This window comes from Lithobates pipiens, unplaced genomic scaffold (assembly GCF_037356315.1).
Source record: "Lithobates pipiens isolate NorthernLeopardFrog02 unplaced genomic scaffold, aLitPip1_a1.2 Scaffold_18, whole genome shotgun sequence".
NCBI lineage: Eukaryota > Metazoa > Chordata > Amphibia > Anura > Ranidae > Lithobates > Lithobates pipiens.
Window position 1 is genome coordinate 642,647,047 of NW_027507758.1, and position 17,909 is coordinate 642,664,955.

The 17,909-nt window shown below is 47.2% G+C and overlaps 3 protein-coding genes and 1 long non-coding RNA gene across 4 annotated transcripts in view; 1 reads left to right on the forward strand and 3 right to left on the reverse strand.

Moving 5' to 3' along the window:
* LOC143989636 (uncharacterized) overlaps positions 1–17,909 on the reverse strand; it is a 353,768-nt gene that overhangs the window by 223,511 nt on the left and 112,348 nt on the right. The window lies entirely within an intron of this gene.
* LOC143989712 (uncharacterized) overlaps positions 1–17,909 on the reverse strand; it is a 111,602-nt gene that overhangs the window by 53,897 nt on the left and 39,796 nt on the right. The gene's annotated exons all lie outside the window — the stretch shown is intronic.
* The window catches only part of LOC143989726 (uncharacterized), a 71,034-nt gene that overhangs the window by 16,035 nt on the left and 37,090 nt on the right, over positions 1–17,909 (reverse strand). The gene's annotated exons all lie outside the window — the stretch shown is intronic.
* LOC143989941 (uncharacterized) lies at positions 1,713–17,488 on the forward strand. Its single transcript, XR_013277103.1, has 3 exons — positions 1,713–1,827; positions 17,151–17,278; positions 17,365–17,488. It is a non-coding gene; the product is annotated as an uncharacterized LOC143989941 (long non-coding RNA).

A 17,909-nucleotide genomic window follows, 5' to 3' on the forward strand; every position in this document is an offset into this window, starting at 1 on the left:
ATGGGGGAAGGGACAGTAAAAATACATAGCCAAGCTGCATTTTTACCACCCCCAAACCACTCTCCTTTCATAACCTTTCACCCAAGCTTTGCAATTAGGTCCTTTTTCATGCAGACCTGATTGAAAGCTCCGTATGAAGACACAAACTGAATGGGCACAGATGTCAAAACACTGACATCTCTCCCATTCAGATGCAGTTATGATTGGTGGGGCGCTGTAAATGTTAAATGTTCCAGCTCCTGCCTCCTGCCCTGACAGCGTGGAGGCAGGGGTGGGGTTATGGGCGGAGCCAGGATGGGTTGTGGGCGGGGTCAATGGGGCCCCGTCAGGTAGGCTGTATGGGGCCCCATGATTTCTAACAGCGGCCCTGCGTGTATGTACTGTATATCCTTATAGATGGGTCATCTCCACTCCCACCAAGGGGGGTAGAAATATATTACTGCTCGGGGGGAGGCATTTTGGCCCCTTTGATTTTGCAGTAAAATTGATGTCAGATTTAGTCATGTAGAACATCTGTTATATGGATACAAAGATCCCCAGCCGAGAGTAAAGGGTGGAAATGGCTCCTGATCCCCAGATTTGGGCAATTATGTCCCCAATATAAATAGAATAAAACCCGCGCTATGTGTAACAACTCAAATACCTACAGAAATAACTTATACCGGACTGCTGCTGTAACAAAGGTAAGTATTCCCTTTATCAACTAGAAGAGCATTATGTGTCACAGCGCTGTCCTATTGTGTGTGTACATAAATCATCACAAATACACTAAAATATGTGGAGACATTCATATATAAAGTGCTAGGGGCTCAAATAATATTCTCTGCAGATCTACTGCTTCCACTTTACACCTACTTCACTGATCTTATGGTGTTTATCAATAAATGAAGTAAACTGATCCATGTGCAAATTCATATACAACATAAAGGGCTTTGTGCTCAAGATGCTGTTCACTGCAGATCCACTGCTTCCACTTTGCACCTACTTCATTCATCTTATAATATTTGCTGCTATATAAAATAAACTAAAAATCTGTGCAAGTTCATGTAATCATATAATATTTTGTGCTCAATATAGTGTTCTTTGCAAGTCCACCGCTTCCACTTTGCATCTACTTCAATTAACTTCTTCTTCTTATTATTATTATACTATTTAGCTCAAAAAAAATCCACCAATCAATGAAAAGTTGATAAGGTGTAAAGTTCTCGGTGCCCCAAACTGTGGCAGCTGTAGTGTAGCCACGCCTTCTTTCCCCTCTTACACACGTGATGGTGAGGGCGCCCCATTACTGGTGATTTTTATTGATTTTTGGATTTTTTTTAGCAAAATCAGTTTATTTAAATAGTTGCAAAGTGGAAGCAGTGGACTTGCAGAGAACACTATGTTGAGCACAAAATATTGACATGAATTTGCACAGATTTTCAGTTTATTTATTATAGCAGCAAATATAAGATTAAAGAAGTGGATGCAAAGTGGGAGGCAGGAGATCTGCAGGGAACATCATCCTGAGCACAAAGTACTTTATGTTGTGTATGAATTTGCACATGGATCAGTTTACTTAATTTATTGATAAACACAATAAGATCAGTGAAGTAGGTGTAAAGTGGAAGCAGTAGATCCACAGAGAATATTATTTGCGCCCCTAGCACTTTATAAATGAATGTTCCCCTGATCTCCACAAGGTGGCGATCTCACTTCTACTCAGACAGGAAGTCTCTATGGAATACAAACAGGAAGTGATATGAGGAACAACAGGAAGTAAAGTCAGCTAGAGAGAGGAAGTTCCATGTGTTAGAGGACACCTTGCAGGATCTGGTGGCAGAGGAGGTAATATGTAGATTACCCTCTTCAGGGGGATCAGTTGATGATGAATAGTTATGGGCTCCTCCGGTGTGTTGGAAATCCCACATTCCTGATCCCGCCAGGAAGCCGACACTGCACAGCGCTAATCAGAGACAGTGAGACATTTCCTGGTCCTCAGCTTTACAGATCAGGAAATGTCTCATATCTTCCTTCCATAGCTGGCCATACATGGTTCAGTTTTATCGTTCATCCAGCGGGATTAGAGGAAAAAACTGAAGTGATTTCCCCATCCACACATTGGAGGGGGATGGGAGAATCCTCCCCGCTGCACTATTGTATTCTGACAATGGGGGGCGCTCCTCCGCTCTCAGAATACACAGATCAGTGATGAAGCTATTGGCTGCAGCCGCTGATGGAGTGACTTTTATCCGGCAGTGACCACACATGGATGGAAATGTGACCGATCCCTGCTGAACCAGCTGAATTTCCATGTCTCTATGGTCACCATAAGTGACTTCCTCCCCTCCCCCTCATCTCCTTCATTATGTAAGTCATGCTGAGATCATCTCCCATTGGCTGAGCAATATTCTCATTTGTCTCTGAGCTCCTTCTTGCTATTCCTCGTCCTGCCTGTTGTTTCCTTGGATTGATTTTCTGTGTAGTGACCCCGGCTTCATCTCTTGGATGCGCTCGTCTGTTGCTTGTCCTGACCTTTTTCCTGATTCTTGGATCTCCTCCTCATCTCTCCTCATATAGTTACATAGTAGGTGAGGTTGAAAAAAGACACAAGTCCAACCTATGTGTGTGATTATATGTCAGTATTACATTGTATATCCTGTATGTTGTGGTCATTCAGGTGATTATCTAATAGTTTCTTGAAACTATCGTTGCCCCCCGCTGAGACCACCGCCTGTGGAAGGGAATTCCACATCCTTGCCGCTCTTACAGTAAAGAACCCTCTACGTAGTTTAAGGTTAAACCTCTTTACTTCTCATTTTAATGAGTGGCCACGTGTCTTGTTAAACTCCCTTCCATGAAAAAGTTTTCTCCCTATTGTGGGGTCACCAGTTCGGTATTTATATATTGTGGGGTCACCAGTCCGGTATTTATATATTGTGGGGTCACCAGTCCGGTATTTATATATTGTGGGGTCACCAGTCCGGTATTTATATAATGAAATCATATCCCCTCTCAAGCGTCTCTTCTCCAGAGAGAATAAGTTCAGAGCTCACAACCTTTCCTCATAACTAATATCCTCCAGACCCTTTATTAGCTTTGTTGCCCTTCTTTGTAGTCTCTCCATTTCCAGTACATCCTTCCTGAGGACTGGTGCCCAGAACTGGACAGTATACTCCAGGTGCGGCCGGACCAGAGTCTTGTAGAGGGGAGAATTATCGTTTTATCTCTGGATTTGATCCCTTTTTAATGCCAATATTCTGTTTGCTTTGTTAGCAGCAGCTTGGCATTGCATGCCATTGCTGATCATCTACTAAGACCCCCAGGTCCTCCTCCATCCTAGATCCTCCATATCCTCTTACACAGATTTTCTCTAAACCTGCAGTGACCCTGGGGGGGGGGGGGTGTGGTGGAATAGGTTTGCCACCTTTTCTTCAAGTCAAACCTGAACACTTTAGTCGTGGCATTTTTTTTGCGTATACACTATAAGATTGTAAAGGACCTATGACACTTTTGGTGGCCCGAAAGAGAGCAGTATTGTGGGGTGACTAGCCCGCCATGGTGAACGGTGCATATGGCCAAATTGTGAGTGCTCTGCATGGAAAGTGGGGGCAGAAATAAATAATGCACAAAATGCAGGGGTCAGATATGTGCTGGGGTGCTTGGGGATCTGATATGTGCTGGGGGCACTTTAAGAGGGTAGAGTGCTAGTGCAAGGGTGGGTTGGATATGTGCTGGGGGTTACTTGGGGGTCTGATATGTGCTTCGGGGGTGTTTTGTGAGTGGAGAGGGCTAGCGCAAGGGGGTTGGATATGTGCTTAGGGGTCTAATATGTGCTGAGGTGCTTTGGGAGTGGAGAGGGCTTGTGCAAGATGGGGGTGGGGGGGGTCAGATATGTGCTGGGGGGACGCTTTAAGAGAGGAGAGGGTTAGTGCAAGGGGGTCAGATATGTGCTGGGGGTGCTTTGTGAGGGGAGAGGGCTAGTGTGAGGGGGTGGGGGTTAGATCAGGGGCGGATCCAGAGTCTAATTTCGGGAGGGGCACTGCTATAAAATATGTTTTTTTGGGGGCAATTTATATGGGAAATGGCTGGTATTTGCGCTTCAATCATTACTGCACCATGGTTGTTATGGTGTCAGGATGATTGAAGCGCATTATTTCTATTAATACATTGTAATATAAAATTAAATGGTTCAACTCACCATAATGCAGAATCAGTGGGAGCCCTATGGATGTCACTTGCCATGTCGCCTGCCACCAAATGTGGATTGTCACTTGCCACGTCACTTGTCACCAAATGCTGATTGTTACTTGCCACGTCACCTGCCACACATTGCGGATTGTCACTTGCCACGTAGCCTGCCACACATTGCGGATTGCCACTTGCAACGTAGCCTGCCACACATTGCGGATTGTCACTTGCCACGTCACCTGCCACACATTGCGGATTGTCACTTGCCACGTCGCCTGCCACCAGATGCAGATTGCCATGTAGCCTGCCACACATTGCGGATTGCCACTTGCCCCGTCACCTGCCACATATTGCGGATTGTCACTTGCCACGTTGCCTGCCACACATTGCGTATTGCCACTTGCCACGTCACCTGCCACACATTGGGGATTGTCACTTGCCACGTCACCTGCCACATATTGCGGATTGTCACTTGCCACGTTGCCTGCCACACATTGCGGATTGCCACTTGCCACGTTGCCTGCCACATATTGCGGATTGCCACTTGCCACGTAGCCTGCCACACATTGCGGATTGCCACGTCACCTGCCACACATTGCGGATTGTCACTTGCCACGTCGCCTGCCACACATTGCGGATTGCCACTTGCCACGTAGCCTGCCACACATTGCGGATTGCCACTTGCAACGTCACCTGCCACACATTGCGAATTGTCACTTGCCACGTTGCCTGCCACACTGCGGATTGCCACTTGCCACGTAGCCTGCCACACATTGCGGATTGTCACTTGCCACGTCACCTGCCACACATTGGGGATTGTCACTTGCCACGTCACCTGCCACACCTTGCGGATTGTTACTTGCCACGTTGCCTGCCACACATTGCGGATTGCCACTTGCCACGTCACCTGCCACACATTGCGGATTGTCACTTGCCACGTTGCCTGCCACATATTGCGGATTGCCACTTGCCACGTAGCCTGCCACACATTGCGGATTGCCACGTCACCTGCCACACATTGCGGATTGTCACTTGCCACGTTGCCTGCCGCACATTGCGGATTGCCACTTGCCACGTAGCCTGCCACACATTGCGGATTGCCACTTGCCACGTCACCTGCCACACATTGCGGATTGTCACTTGCCACGTTGCCTGCCACACATTGCGGATTGCCACTTGCCACGTAGCCTGCCACACATTGCGGATTGTCACTTGCCACGTCACCTGCCACATATTGCGGATTGTCACTTGCCACGTCACCTGCCACACATTGCGGATTGCACATGCCACGTAGTCTGCCACACATTGTGGATTGCCACTTGCCACGTAGTCTGCCACACAGTGCGGATTGCCACTTGCCACGTAGCTTGCCACACATTGCGGATTGTCACCTACTGTGTCACTTTTCTGCTAAGGTGGTCTTTTGTTGGGTCCCAGAGTGAAGATAGGCAGCAGGGAGATGATGCAATCTCTCTGCTGCACACAGCTTCCTACACAGTGAGGGCGGAACTGGAGGGATGCAGGGCAGTGAGAGATGATGTCATCTCCCTGCTCCCCTGCCTGCTGCCTTCCTGATTGGCCAGCAGCCCTCCTAAGCCGCCCAGCTGCCCCCCCCCCCTCACCGTCCACTCAGCGCGGGTACCTGCGGAACCGGCCGCGCGGGTACCCGCGGAACCGGCCGCGATTGGACCCGTGGAACCGGCCCGCTGGTACCCACGGAACCGGCCGCGATTGGACCCGCGGAACCAGCCTGCCGGTATTCTCGGGGGGGGGCAATTGACCCGTTGCCTCCCCCCTGGATCCGCCCCTGGGTTAGATATGTGCTGAGGGGGTGCTTTGTGAGGGGAGAGGGGATGGTTCAGGGGGGTCAGATATGTGCTGGGGAGTGTTTTGTGAGGGGAGAGGGTGAGTGCAAGAAGGTGGGGGTTAGATATGTTGTGCTGGGGGGCACCTTGGGGGTCTAATATGTGATGGGGTCCTTTGGGAGGGAAATGGGCTAGTGCAAGATGGGGGTGGGGGGACAGATATGTTCTGGGGGGCACTTTAAGAGAGGAGAGAGTTAGTGCAAGGGGGGTCAGATATTTTATGGGGGTGCGCTTGGGGGGGTCTGATATGTGCTGGGGGGCGCTTGGGGGTCTGATTTGCCAAAGTGCAACCCCCAACACATATCCTCTTAACTCCCCAATCACTACACATTTTTACATTTTTCTCCTTCCCAGCCACTCTCCCCTCCTCCCTGTCCATCTACAGAGCATAGAAAACTTTGTACAGACCTCGTTCAGCGCGTCCCCCTCCTCCTCCATGTGTGTGTTAACAGAGCGGAGAAGGAGGGGGGTTGGGGGGCTTTGATCCACTGACACTTTGCCGTTCTGAAACAGGCTGCTGTTGGGAGGGAAGACACACATCAGATGGCGATCAGATTCTTCACTCCCGGTGCAGTCCGGTGTGAATAATGTGTCCGGGTCTGAGGAAGATGGAAAACTGAACACATCATTGAAAAACTGGACTGTCCGGAAGAAAACTGGACAGGTGACAACCCTAGGGTGGAAACTTGGCACCAGTGCGCAGCAAAATCCATCCCCACCATAAGGAGCTCTGGGAAAATTGTCTGCTATTTACATTCCATTCCTCCGCACTTCACCTGATCACATGAGAGCTTAATTTTGCAGATTCCTGACAGATTTCTGTATGGTAAAGGTCAAAGTTCACTCTTCAGTTTAGGAGAGGAAGGACACACCCAGGAACAATGATTTGCTTTGCACAGGAGCCTCATATAGAAGACCCCTCAAATCTCCCCATCCAAATGTCCCTCCATCCAGAGTCTATATGTCCTATGACATCACACTGACCCCACAGCTCCTCCTCCCAATGTTCCTCCATTCAGAGTCTATATGTACTATGACATCACACTGACCTCACAGCTCATCCTCCCAATGTCCCTCCATCCAGAGTCTATATGTCCTATGACATCACACTGACCCCACAGCTCCTCCTCCCAATGTTCCTCCATTTAGAGTCTATATGTACTATGACATCACACTGACCTCACAACTCCTCCTCCCAATGTCCCTCCATCCAGAGTCTATATGTCCTATGACATCACACTGACCTCACAGCTCCTCCTCCCAATGTCCCTCCATCCAGAGTCTATATGTCTTATGACATCACACTGACCTCACAGCTCCTCCTCCCAATGTCCCTCCATCTGGCTTTTTTTTCTGAAGCTCTTAGGATGTGACCCTTGGCACTTGCAAAGTGGGACTGTTGGTCCTGCATTGTATGTAATGGCATAAGAATACCTGCAACAAGCTTTTATCCTACATAGTGGGTGGGTCCTGTGTGGGTAAATTATACCTCAGCCTGAAATGGGGCTTTATTATAATGGATGTGTAGGGGTGGGGTGGGCGTGGAACACCAATACTCCTACAGAGGCACCATCCCAGAGAGTATATGTAAATATATTTTTTAAAAATAATAGAATAAAGTGGGACTCTAAATGTGCCTCAAAGGAGTACAAAAAATTGAAAGACAATATAATTATACAAAAATGAACTAATTTTTATTTTCTAAAATAACTAAATTTAAGATACATTCAATTTGAGTTCAGGGATGTGCTAGTTCCCAGCAGGTTATATCGAAAATGGCCTACTCATTTCGTGGGGGAGTCCACCAATGTTTATATTTTCTGATATAAGTGTATGTAAAGAATAGGAATGAGCTTTGAGTTCGACTCGAACATTGCCTGTTTGCCTGTTCAGCGAACAGTGAACAATTTGGGGTGTTCGCGGCAAATTCAAAAGCCAGAACACCCTGTACAAGTCTATGGGAGAAATATAAAGTGCTCATTTTAAAGGCTAATATGCAAGTTATTGTCCTAAAAAAGTGTTTGGGGACCCGGTTCCTGCCCCAGGGGACATGTATCAATGCAAAAAAAAGTTTTAAAAACGGCCGTTTTTTCAGGAGCAGTGATTTTAATAATGATTAAAGTGAAACAATAAAAGTTTAATATTCCTTTAAATGTGGTACCTGCGGGGTGTCTATAGTATGCCTGTTAAGGGGCGCATGTTTCCCGTGCTTAGAACTGTCCCTGCACAAAGTGTCATTTCTGCAGGAAAAAAGTATTTTAAAATCACTTGCGGCTATAATGAATTGTCGGCTCCCATAACACTCAATGAGTGCTCTCAGTGTATTATGGGAGCCGACAATTCATTCATTGATAAAAAAAATTTTTTTTAAAGCGTGGGGTTCCCCTAAATTCAATTACCAAGCCCTTCAGGTCTGGTATGACTATTAAGCGGGACCCCGCGTCAAATTTAAAAAAAAATTGACGTGGGGTCCCCCTAAATATCCATACCAGACCCTTTATCCGAGCACGCAACCTGGCAGGCCACAGGAAAAGAGGGGGGGACGAGAGCACCCCCCCTCCTGAACCGTACCAGACCACATGCCCTCAACATTGGGAGGATGCTTTGGGGGTCTGTGACCCCTCAAAGCACCATGTCCCCATGTTGATGGGGACAAGGGCCTCATCCCCACAACCCTGGCCGGTGGTTGTGGGGGTCTGCAGGCGGGGGGCTTATCATAATCTGGAAGCCCCCTTTAACAAGGGGACCCCCAGATCCTGCCCCCCGTTTAAGGGGGTACAAAAGTACCCCTACCATTTCACAAAGAAAGTGTAAAAAATGGTTAAATAAGACAAACACCCTTTGAAAAATTCCTTTATTAAAAATAAAAAAAAAAGATTCCAGCGGTGGTAATCCACTCTTGCTATCCAGCGACGGATGATCATCTCTCTGGGGTCCAGCGATGGCTGATCTGATCCAGCGACGTGTGATTTTTTTTTTGTCCAGCGCAGTCCATCCATGCATCCATCTTCTGTCTCCACTGAGGAGACACTGCGGGGATCCCAGCACCTGACGTTTCTTATATTAGGAGGGCGGGGCCACCCGTCACCTGACCCCACCCCCTCTGATGCTAGCGAGGGAAGCCAGGGGTTCCCCAATGACGTATGGGTGACCCCGCCCCCTCTGATGTAACGGAAACCTCCGTTATTTTTTTAAAAGTGTGTTTGTCTTATTTAACCATTTCTTTGTGAAATGGTAGGGGTAATTTTGTACCCCCTTACCATTTCAAACAGGGGGGTGGGATCTGGGGGTCCCCTTGTTAAAGGGGGCTTCCAGATTCTGATAAGCCCCCCGCCTGCAGACCCCCACAACCACCGGCCAGGATTGTGGGGATGAGGCCCTTGTCCCCATCAACATGGGGACATGGTGCTTTGAGGGGTCACAGACCCCCAAAGCATCCTCCCAATGTTGAGGGCATGTAGCCTGGTACGGTTCAGGAGGGGGGGCGCTCTCTTGTCCCCCCTCTTTACCTGCGGCCTGCCAGGTTGTGTGCTCGAATAAAGGGTCTGGTATGGATTTTTAGGGGACCACACGTCAAATTTTTTTTTTTTCAATTTGACATGGGGTTCCCCTTAACCACTTACAGACCGGATCACTTTGCTGGTCAAAGACCAGACCACTTTTTAGCGATTCGGCACTGCGTCAATTTAACTGACAATTGCGCGGCCATGCGATGTGGCTCCCAAACAACATTGACGTCCTTTTTTCCCCACTAATAGAGCTTTCTTTTGGTGGTATTTGATCACCCCTGCGGTTTTTATTTTTTGCGCTATAAACAAAAATAGAGCGACAATTTTAAAAAAAATGCATTATTTTTTACTTTTTGTTATAATAAATATCCCCCAAAAATATAAATTTCCCCCCCAAATTTTTTTTTCCCTCAGTTTAGGCCGATACGTATTCTTCTACATATTTTTGGTAAAAAAAATTGCAATAAGCGCTTATTGATTGGTTTGCGCAAAAGTTATAGCGTTTACAAAATAGGGATAGTTTTATGGCATTTTTATTAATAATTTTTTATTATTCTTTTTTTTAATGGCGGCGATCAGCGATTTTTATTGTGACAGCGACATTGTGGCGGACACATCGGACATTTTTGACACATTTTTGGGACCATTGTCATTTATACAGTAATCACTGCTATATAAATGCAGTGATTCCTGTGTAAATGGCACTGGCAGTGAAGGGGTTAACCAGTGGGTGGCAGTGTAGGGGTTAAGTGTTCCTAGGGGCGTGTTACTAACTGTGGGGGGGTTGGGCTTTCATTTAGTGAACACTGATCTCTGCTCCAATCACATGGAGCAGAGATCAGCGTCACTAGTTGCTAGGCAGAATGGAGAAATGCTGTTTACACGGCATTTCCTCCATTCAGCCGTCCCGTGAGACCATTGCGGGTATGCCCGCGGCGATCGTGTCCGCGGGACCCGCGACCGGACTCACGGGGGTCCCTACCGGAACACAAGCGCGTCACCTCACGATGGCAGTGCGGCATTGAAGATTGGACGCCAATATGCCTGCCCGTGCCATTCTGCTGACGTACATCGGCGTGCGCTGGTCGAGAACCGGTTAATATCCAATTTAGGGGAACCCCACGCTTTTTTTTTTTTAGATCAATGAATGAATTGTCGGCTCCCATAATACAGAGAACACTCATTGAGTGTTATGGGGAGCCGACAATATAGCCGTGAGTGATTTTAAAAGACTTTTTTTCCTAATTAAAATCACTGCTCCTGAAAAAACGACCGTGTTTAAAACTTTTTTGCATTGATCCATGTCCCCTGGGGCAGGACCCGGGTCCCCAAACACTTTTTAGGACAGTAACTTGCATATTAGCCTTTAAAATTAGCACTTTTGATTTTGAACGTTCGAGTCCCATAGACTTTAATAGGGTTCTAAAGTTCACACAAAGTTTAGGTCTGTTCGCAGGTTCTGGTGCGGCTCATACTTAGTAAAGACAAATGGATTAACATATCTGTGTTGATTGCATCATTATGTATTTACATTAATTATATGATATGTGGTACATTCATCAACAGTCTGTTTGTAGAATTCACACAACATTTACATCCGTGCTATCATCAAGGCCCTGACGAAGAGGAATCACCCGTGAAACGCGTAGCCCACTTTCTATATAACCTTCTGGGAACTAGCACATCCCTGAACTCAAATTGAATCATTAAGACTGTAATGTATCTTACTATTTAGTTTTTTAGAAAAAAAAAAGTTTATTTTTGTATAATTATATTGTCTTACAATTATTTGTACTCCTCTGAGGCACAATTAGAGTCCTACTTTATTCTATTATTTTTTTCCCTCTTTCGTCTTTCAGGACAGCACACTTGAGAGACCTCAGCTCCTCCCTTCTCAGGAAACACCGCCTCCACCAGATCTTAAAAACCACTCCTTCTCTCCAGCCCTTCAGTTTTGGTGTTTCCTCCGGCAAGGAGACATCGCTAGGAACCTGGGCTTAATTCAGCTGGGGAGGCTGAGGCCGGTGTTATCCTGAAGGCGAACTGATTGCTCTGGCCGAAGGGATGTCCGGAGAGATTGAGGTCTCTCATACACGGCAGCAGGGCTGAGGAGTCCATTACCTGCAGTGTTTGGCGCGTCCCATCCTGCCTTGGGCAAAGCGGAGGCCTGGGACGTTCATTTTGGTGCTGCCTAGGGAAGATGTTTACTGGAGTGTCCGAGTCTCCCCCTCGTTAGTGAGGCCAGCATGGAGCGCAAGGCTGGGTCAGATGACGGGCGACGTCTTTTCCGAAAGGAGAGGTCACTTTTGGTTCACCCGTGACTTCTGGTTCCAGTCGTGGGACGCTAAAACGAATGGTGCGAAGGCTGGTGTGTGCCCCATTCGGGCTGTAGCAACAGCTAAGAGGAACAGTTTTGTGGCAAACTGATCGTTCTGGCCGAAGGGATGTCCGAGACTGACGGTTCCCGTTCGGTTCCAGGTGATGCCAGCACCAGCCATTCTACCAGTGGCGGCCCGTCCATAGGGGGCGCCCGGGCGCCGCCCCCCCTGTGTGGTAAAAAAAAAAAAAAAAAAATAAAAATGTCAAAAAAAAAAAAAAGTTTTAAAACTGCCCCTTTAAAAAAAAAAAAAAAAACGGTCTTTAAGGAAGCGCTCGAGCGCCGGTCACACTGCACGCCGGGAAACGCCACGCCAATGCAATCATGAGATTGCAGGCGTGGCGCTTCATTTGCGGGCGTTTAGCCCGCCTCAGGGCGCTTTCTGAAGCGCTGAGTAGCTTCCGCCCGGCGCTGTAGTATGTGTTACTACGGCCGGGCGGGCAGTTTGATTGACATCTGAGTTGACTCAGATGTCACTTCCTGTCTTCTCTCTCCCATCTCACCTGAGAGAGGAAACAGGAAGTAAGACGAGTAGAGCGGTGTGAGGAGCGGCTGCGGAGAGCACACAGTCAGGTAAGGTGTGTGTGTGTGTCAGTGTGTGTGTGTGTGTGTGTGTGTGTTATAACCTATTCAAAGACATTTCTCTTTAGTAAACATGCCCTGCAAGGGTCAGCACAGGATTACAGCACAGCATTGTACAGTCTAGAAGGAACAGCAGGTCAGGCCTCACAGGGGGAGAGAAAGCAGTCTGCTATTTGTCATCTGTTATCTTCAGTCTGCCCAAGGAGTGAGATTCGGAAGAGAGGAAAGCTCTGATGTCGGCTGGGCAGAAAAGCAGTGATCAGGGCTGCAGTGTAGTACTGTTTGCCTGCTTTTCCCACCTGTACTGGAGCTCTCACTGTCCGATCCAGTCACCCTGGGTCACAGGCCCAACCGAAATACTCTTTGTTTAGTATTACTGGACAGAAAATTGAATGCTGAACAATAATCTACAGGTTTTTAGAATGCAATTTGCACATGTCGAACGATATTATTATTAATAGAATATTAATATAAAACTGTGTGTAAGGGAGGGCCATGATACAGTCATAAACTTGATGGCCACTCCTCAGAGGCTTAATTGATCAGATGGCCTCTGTCAACACCCCTTTGATCCCAGAGATGCCAGTTTGACCGTTCTCATGTATGATCAACCAAAAAACATCTGTCAAGTTCCATACTATAATCTTGGAAATTTCTGGGTGTGGCTTATGAGAAGTGGGAGGGGCCAACCCTGGATGGGCGGGGTCTTGCGCCCCCCCATCCTAAAACTTCACCAGCCGCCACTGCATTCTACGGTAAGTGGAACCCTAGGGTGGAGTTCCCTTACTATTTTCCCACTTAGCTCCACGGGTGAACCCCCTCATTGGTGGGAGGGGAGGAGTTACACGTCTGGGACCCTGGTGGTGGTCATTCCTGGGGGGTGCACTCCTGGTGTCGGTCTGGTGTTGATTTTTTTGCTGGTAGGGGCTGATGCTGGTGGGGTTTTTTTGTTGTTACAGGACAAGTCCATGGAAAAATCTAAGCTCTCAAAGGGGTCCAAGAAGAAGTGCCCCTTATGTAGAAGTGTGTTAGGGGAATCCTGGGGGAAAGAGTTATGCAGGAATTGCATTGGGGGCTTAGTTAGGGATCATGCTGAAGAACAAATTTCTGGTCTGGTGGCTTCTGTTAAAGAGCTTTCCAGCACTTTTCAATCTTTTAAGGCTTTGTTTGAAAATGTTCAGCCTCTGCAACCCCCAGCTAGTCCTCTGCCAGCGCAACAAGATGTCACACCTGGCCCCTTAGCAGGTCCCTCTGCTAATGAAGGGTTACTTGGGGGTAACAGAACGACATTAGAGGATATCCTGACAGTGAATCCTCAGACTCTTTAGAGTCAGAGGGAGAGAATGTGGATGGTGAGTCCACCAGATCCTCCCGATACAAGCTCTCCCTGGAGGAAGTGGAAGAGCTCCTGGGAGCTATTCACACTACACTAGGTATCCAAGAGGAGAAAAAATCCCGGTCTCTCCATGACCAGGTGTATGAAGGTCTCGGAGAACTGAAGGAAAGGGTCTTCCCGTTCCATGAGGTTCTGGTAGACACCATTAGGAAGGAATGGCGAGACCCAGAGAGGAAGCCTTTCTTTTCTAGAGCATTGAAACGCAGATTGCCTTTTTCAGAGGAGGAAGCTGCTGTGTGGAACAAATCTCCTAGACTGAATGCAGCCTTTTCTCAGGTATCCAGAAAGACAGATTGGGCCTTTGAAGATATAGGTATGCTAGCAGACCCTATTGACAAGAGGATGGATTCTCTCCTCAAGATATCTTGGGATTCTTCTTAAGCAATCTTAAGCCTGCCATGGCTGTCACAGTGGTGGCACGTAACATGGAGCATTGGTTGACTCATATAAAAGCTCATATTAAGGTGGGGACCGCAAAGGAAACAATTCTTTCCTCCTTCCCAATGCTTTTAAAAGGAGTCGCATACATAGCAGATGCGTCAGCAGAGTCGCTCCGCATGTCTGCTAGATCCTCTGCCTTGGCTAATTCAGCCAGAAGGGCACTTTGGTTAAAAACATGACAAGGGGACAATGTTTCAAATATCAAGCTTTGTGGAATTCCCTTCAAAGGGGATTTACTGTTCAGTCCAGACTTGGAGGCTGTCCTTGATCAAACAGCAGATAAAAAGAAAAAGTGGGGGAAAAATCTAAAAAGAAGACTCGCCCGCAAAGGAAGTTTAACCCTCCAAGGACAGAGTCCCAGAAAAAAGTCTGGACCAACAAGGGCAGAGGGCGTGGGGGAGTGATTTTTCGCCCTCCTGAGCAGTCCCAAAAGTCCCAATGACAGGCTAACCCTGGTGGGAGGAAGACTGGAGGCTTTTTTCAGAAAAATGGGAGTCTGTTACCTCTAATCCATTTATACTAGGCATTGTAAGGAGGGGGTACAGACTGCAGTTCTCAGCCCCCTCCCCCACACACAGAGTGTCCAAGGTCGTCTCAACGGACGCAAGCGGCACGGGTTGGGAGAACACCTGGAGAAAGGTCTGGCCCAAGGATTCTGGAGGTTTGAGGATGCAAGTCCTTGAATTGGAGAGAACTGAGAGCCATCTCCCTGGCTTTCAGGTTTTTCCAGCAGGAACTCCAGGGACATCATCTTCAGGCCCGTTCGGACAATTTTTCAGCAGTTGCTTACATCAATTGACAGGGGGGCACAAGAAGCAGTTCCCTTTGCTCTCTAATGGAAGCAATATTCAGCTGGGCAGAGGTCACAGTGCTCTCTCTATCAGCAGTACACCTGAAAGCAGCGCTAAATCAGAGGTAGACTTCCTTAGCAGAAGGAACCTGGGAGAGAACGACTGGGTCCTGAATCTGGGAATCTACAAGATGATTGTCCAGAAGTGGGGGATCCCGTGTGTGGATCTTTTTGTGTCAAGAGAAAACGCAAAAACTCCTATATTCTGAATCGGGGGGACGGAGCAATAGGAGATGCTCTTTCTCGGAGATGGCCTTTTGCCAAGCGATATGCCTTTCCCCCTCCTGTGCTATTGCCGGCAGTTCTGAGGAAATTCCACTTAGAGGACACGACCCTAATCTTGATAGCTCCACACTGGCCCAGGAGGCCTTGGTTTTCTGTTCTAAAGAAGCTGGAGGTGGAATCACCTTGGATACTTCTAGTCAGGGAAGACCTACTCTTTCAAGGCCCAATCTGCTGCCCTCAGGTGGAGAGGTGGAGTCTGGCAGCCTGGCTACTGAAGAGGAGATGCTGAGAAACAAGGGGTTCTCCAAAAGAGTTCTAGAAAGGAAGAGACATGCAGGATTTAATTGAAGTATGGAAAAAATTAAATTCTTGGTGTGCGGAGAGCTCCTTTAATGTTCGTAGTCCAGTGGCAGTGTTGGAGTTCCTACAGAGGGGGGCAGATTAGGGACTGGCTCTCAGTACTCTTAAAGGACAGGTTTCTGCTTTAAGTGTTTTTCTTGAACAGCAACTGGCAGTGAATCCTTGGGTTTCCACATTCTTTAAAGGTTTAAGTAGACAGAGACCAGTCAGTTTCCATCCCTTTCCAGTTTGGGATCTATCTTTAGTATTGCAGGCTCTTACAGAGGATCCTTTTGAACCTATCAGTTCTTGTATGGTAACATTTTTAACCCTCAAGACAGTTTTTTTGGTAGCATTCGCTACCGCGAGAAGGGTTAGTGAGCTAGAAGCCCTCTCAAGGAGGGCGTCTTTCCTTCAGGTTTTTCTGGATCAGATTATTTTTTAAAACCGATCCGCCCTTTTAGCAAAAGGTAGCTTCAAAATTTCATAGAAGTCAGAAAATTGGTTTTACCACTTTTTGTTCAAATCCTGTGAGGGAACAGGAGCATGTCTTTCACAAGTTAGATGTCAGAAGGTGTGTGTTAAAATTCCTGGAGATTAGGGAGAAATTCAGGAAGTATGATTCTTTTTTTGTCTCTTTTTTCCGGGGCTAGGAAGGGGTCCATAGCCTCTAGAAATACTATAGCCAGGTGGATAAGGTTGGCAATCTGTCAGGCATACATAGCAAAGGGGGTGGAGGTACCGGAAGGTATTAGGGCCCATTCCACTAGGGCTATGGCAATGTCACAAGCAGAGTGGGCTGATGCTACACCCGAGCAGATCTGCAGAGCAGCAACGTCGTCAAGTTTTAGGACTTTCATTAAGCACTACAGACTGGACTTATTGTCTGCCCAGGACCAGGCCTTTGGACGTAAAGTCCTACAAGCAGTAGTCCCACCCTAGGGTAAGTGCTTGCTTATCCTCTCAAGTGTGCTGTCCTGAAAGACGAAAGAGGGAAAATCGAAGTTACTTATCGGTAACATTTTTTTCAGGGAGTCTTTCAGGACAGCACCGGTACCCACCCAAAATAAGATGTTACCATTAGGACATGAGAGCATCAGGTATGTGTCATTTTTTATGATGTATCCTTATGTCTCCCTAGTCTGGCCGGAGGTGCTTGTGCAAAAGCTGAAGGGCTGGAGGGAAGGAGTGGTTTTTAAGATCTGGCGGAGGTGGTGTTTCCTGAGAAGGGAGGAGCCGAGGTCTCCCAAGTGTGCTGTCCTGAAAGACTCCTGGAAAAAACGTTACCGGTATGTAACTTCGATTTTTCTTTAAATATATTTGCATTTTTTATAATGGAGTGGTGAGGAGGATTCTGGGAGTATTGTTTGATTTTACTATCTGTGTTCAAATCTAGAGTATTCCTCCTATGACATCCAGTGATCATATGCCCATCACATTGCCTCCACCTCCCTGATAGAATAGAGAAATACAAAGAAGATTCTAGAAGTCACCAAGAAGATGACGGAGCTGCTGACAGGAGAGGTGAGCGGTGCTGGGAATTCTGGGACATTATCCAGTAACAGACAAGGGATGTGTCTGGATGGTGACTGTATCATTGTGTGTGTCAGGTTCCTATAAGATGTCGGGATGTCACTATCTATTTCTCCATGAAGGACTGGGAGTATTTAGAAGGATACAAGGATATCTACAATGATGTCATGATGGATAATCCGCCACCCCTCACATCACCGGGTAAGAGGAGACTTTATTGTAAAGGAGAGAGCAGTACGGAGGCTTCACCTAGAGCCCCCATCATTTGTTGGACAATGTGTTCAGTCTCAGGAGATGGGAGGGAGTGGGTCGGGTCCTCTGCGACTTGTCTCATGTGACTATTTAGACTAGCACTGATTGCCTGACCCTTACACTTTAAAATTCATATTGTACATTACATACTCTTGACCCCTGCACTATGTACTCTATGTTGTACATTACATAATTCTGATACTATATAGTCCTATCTGCTGTATCTTATACAATATGTTGTACATTACATAGTCCTGACTTCTGCTCTCTCCTCTCTATCCACTGCTATATATATAGACATAATATGAATTCTCTTTTGTTACACCCATTTTCTACCAGCTGGACATTTTATAACCGATGATTTGATTGG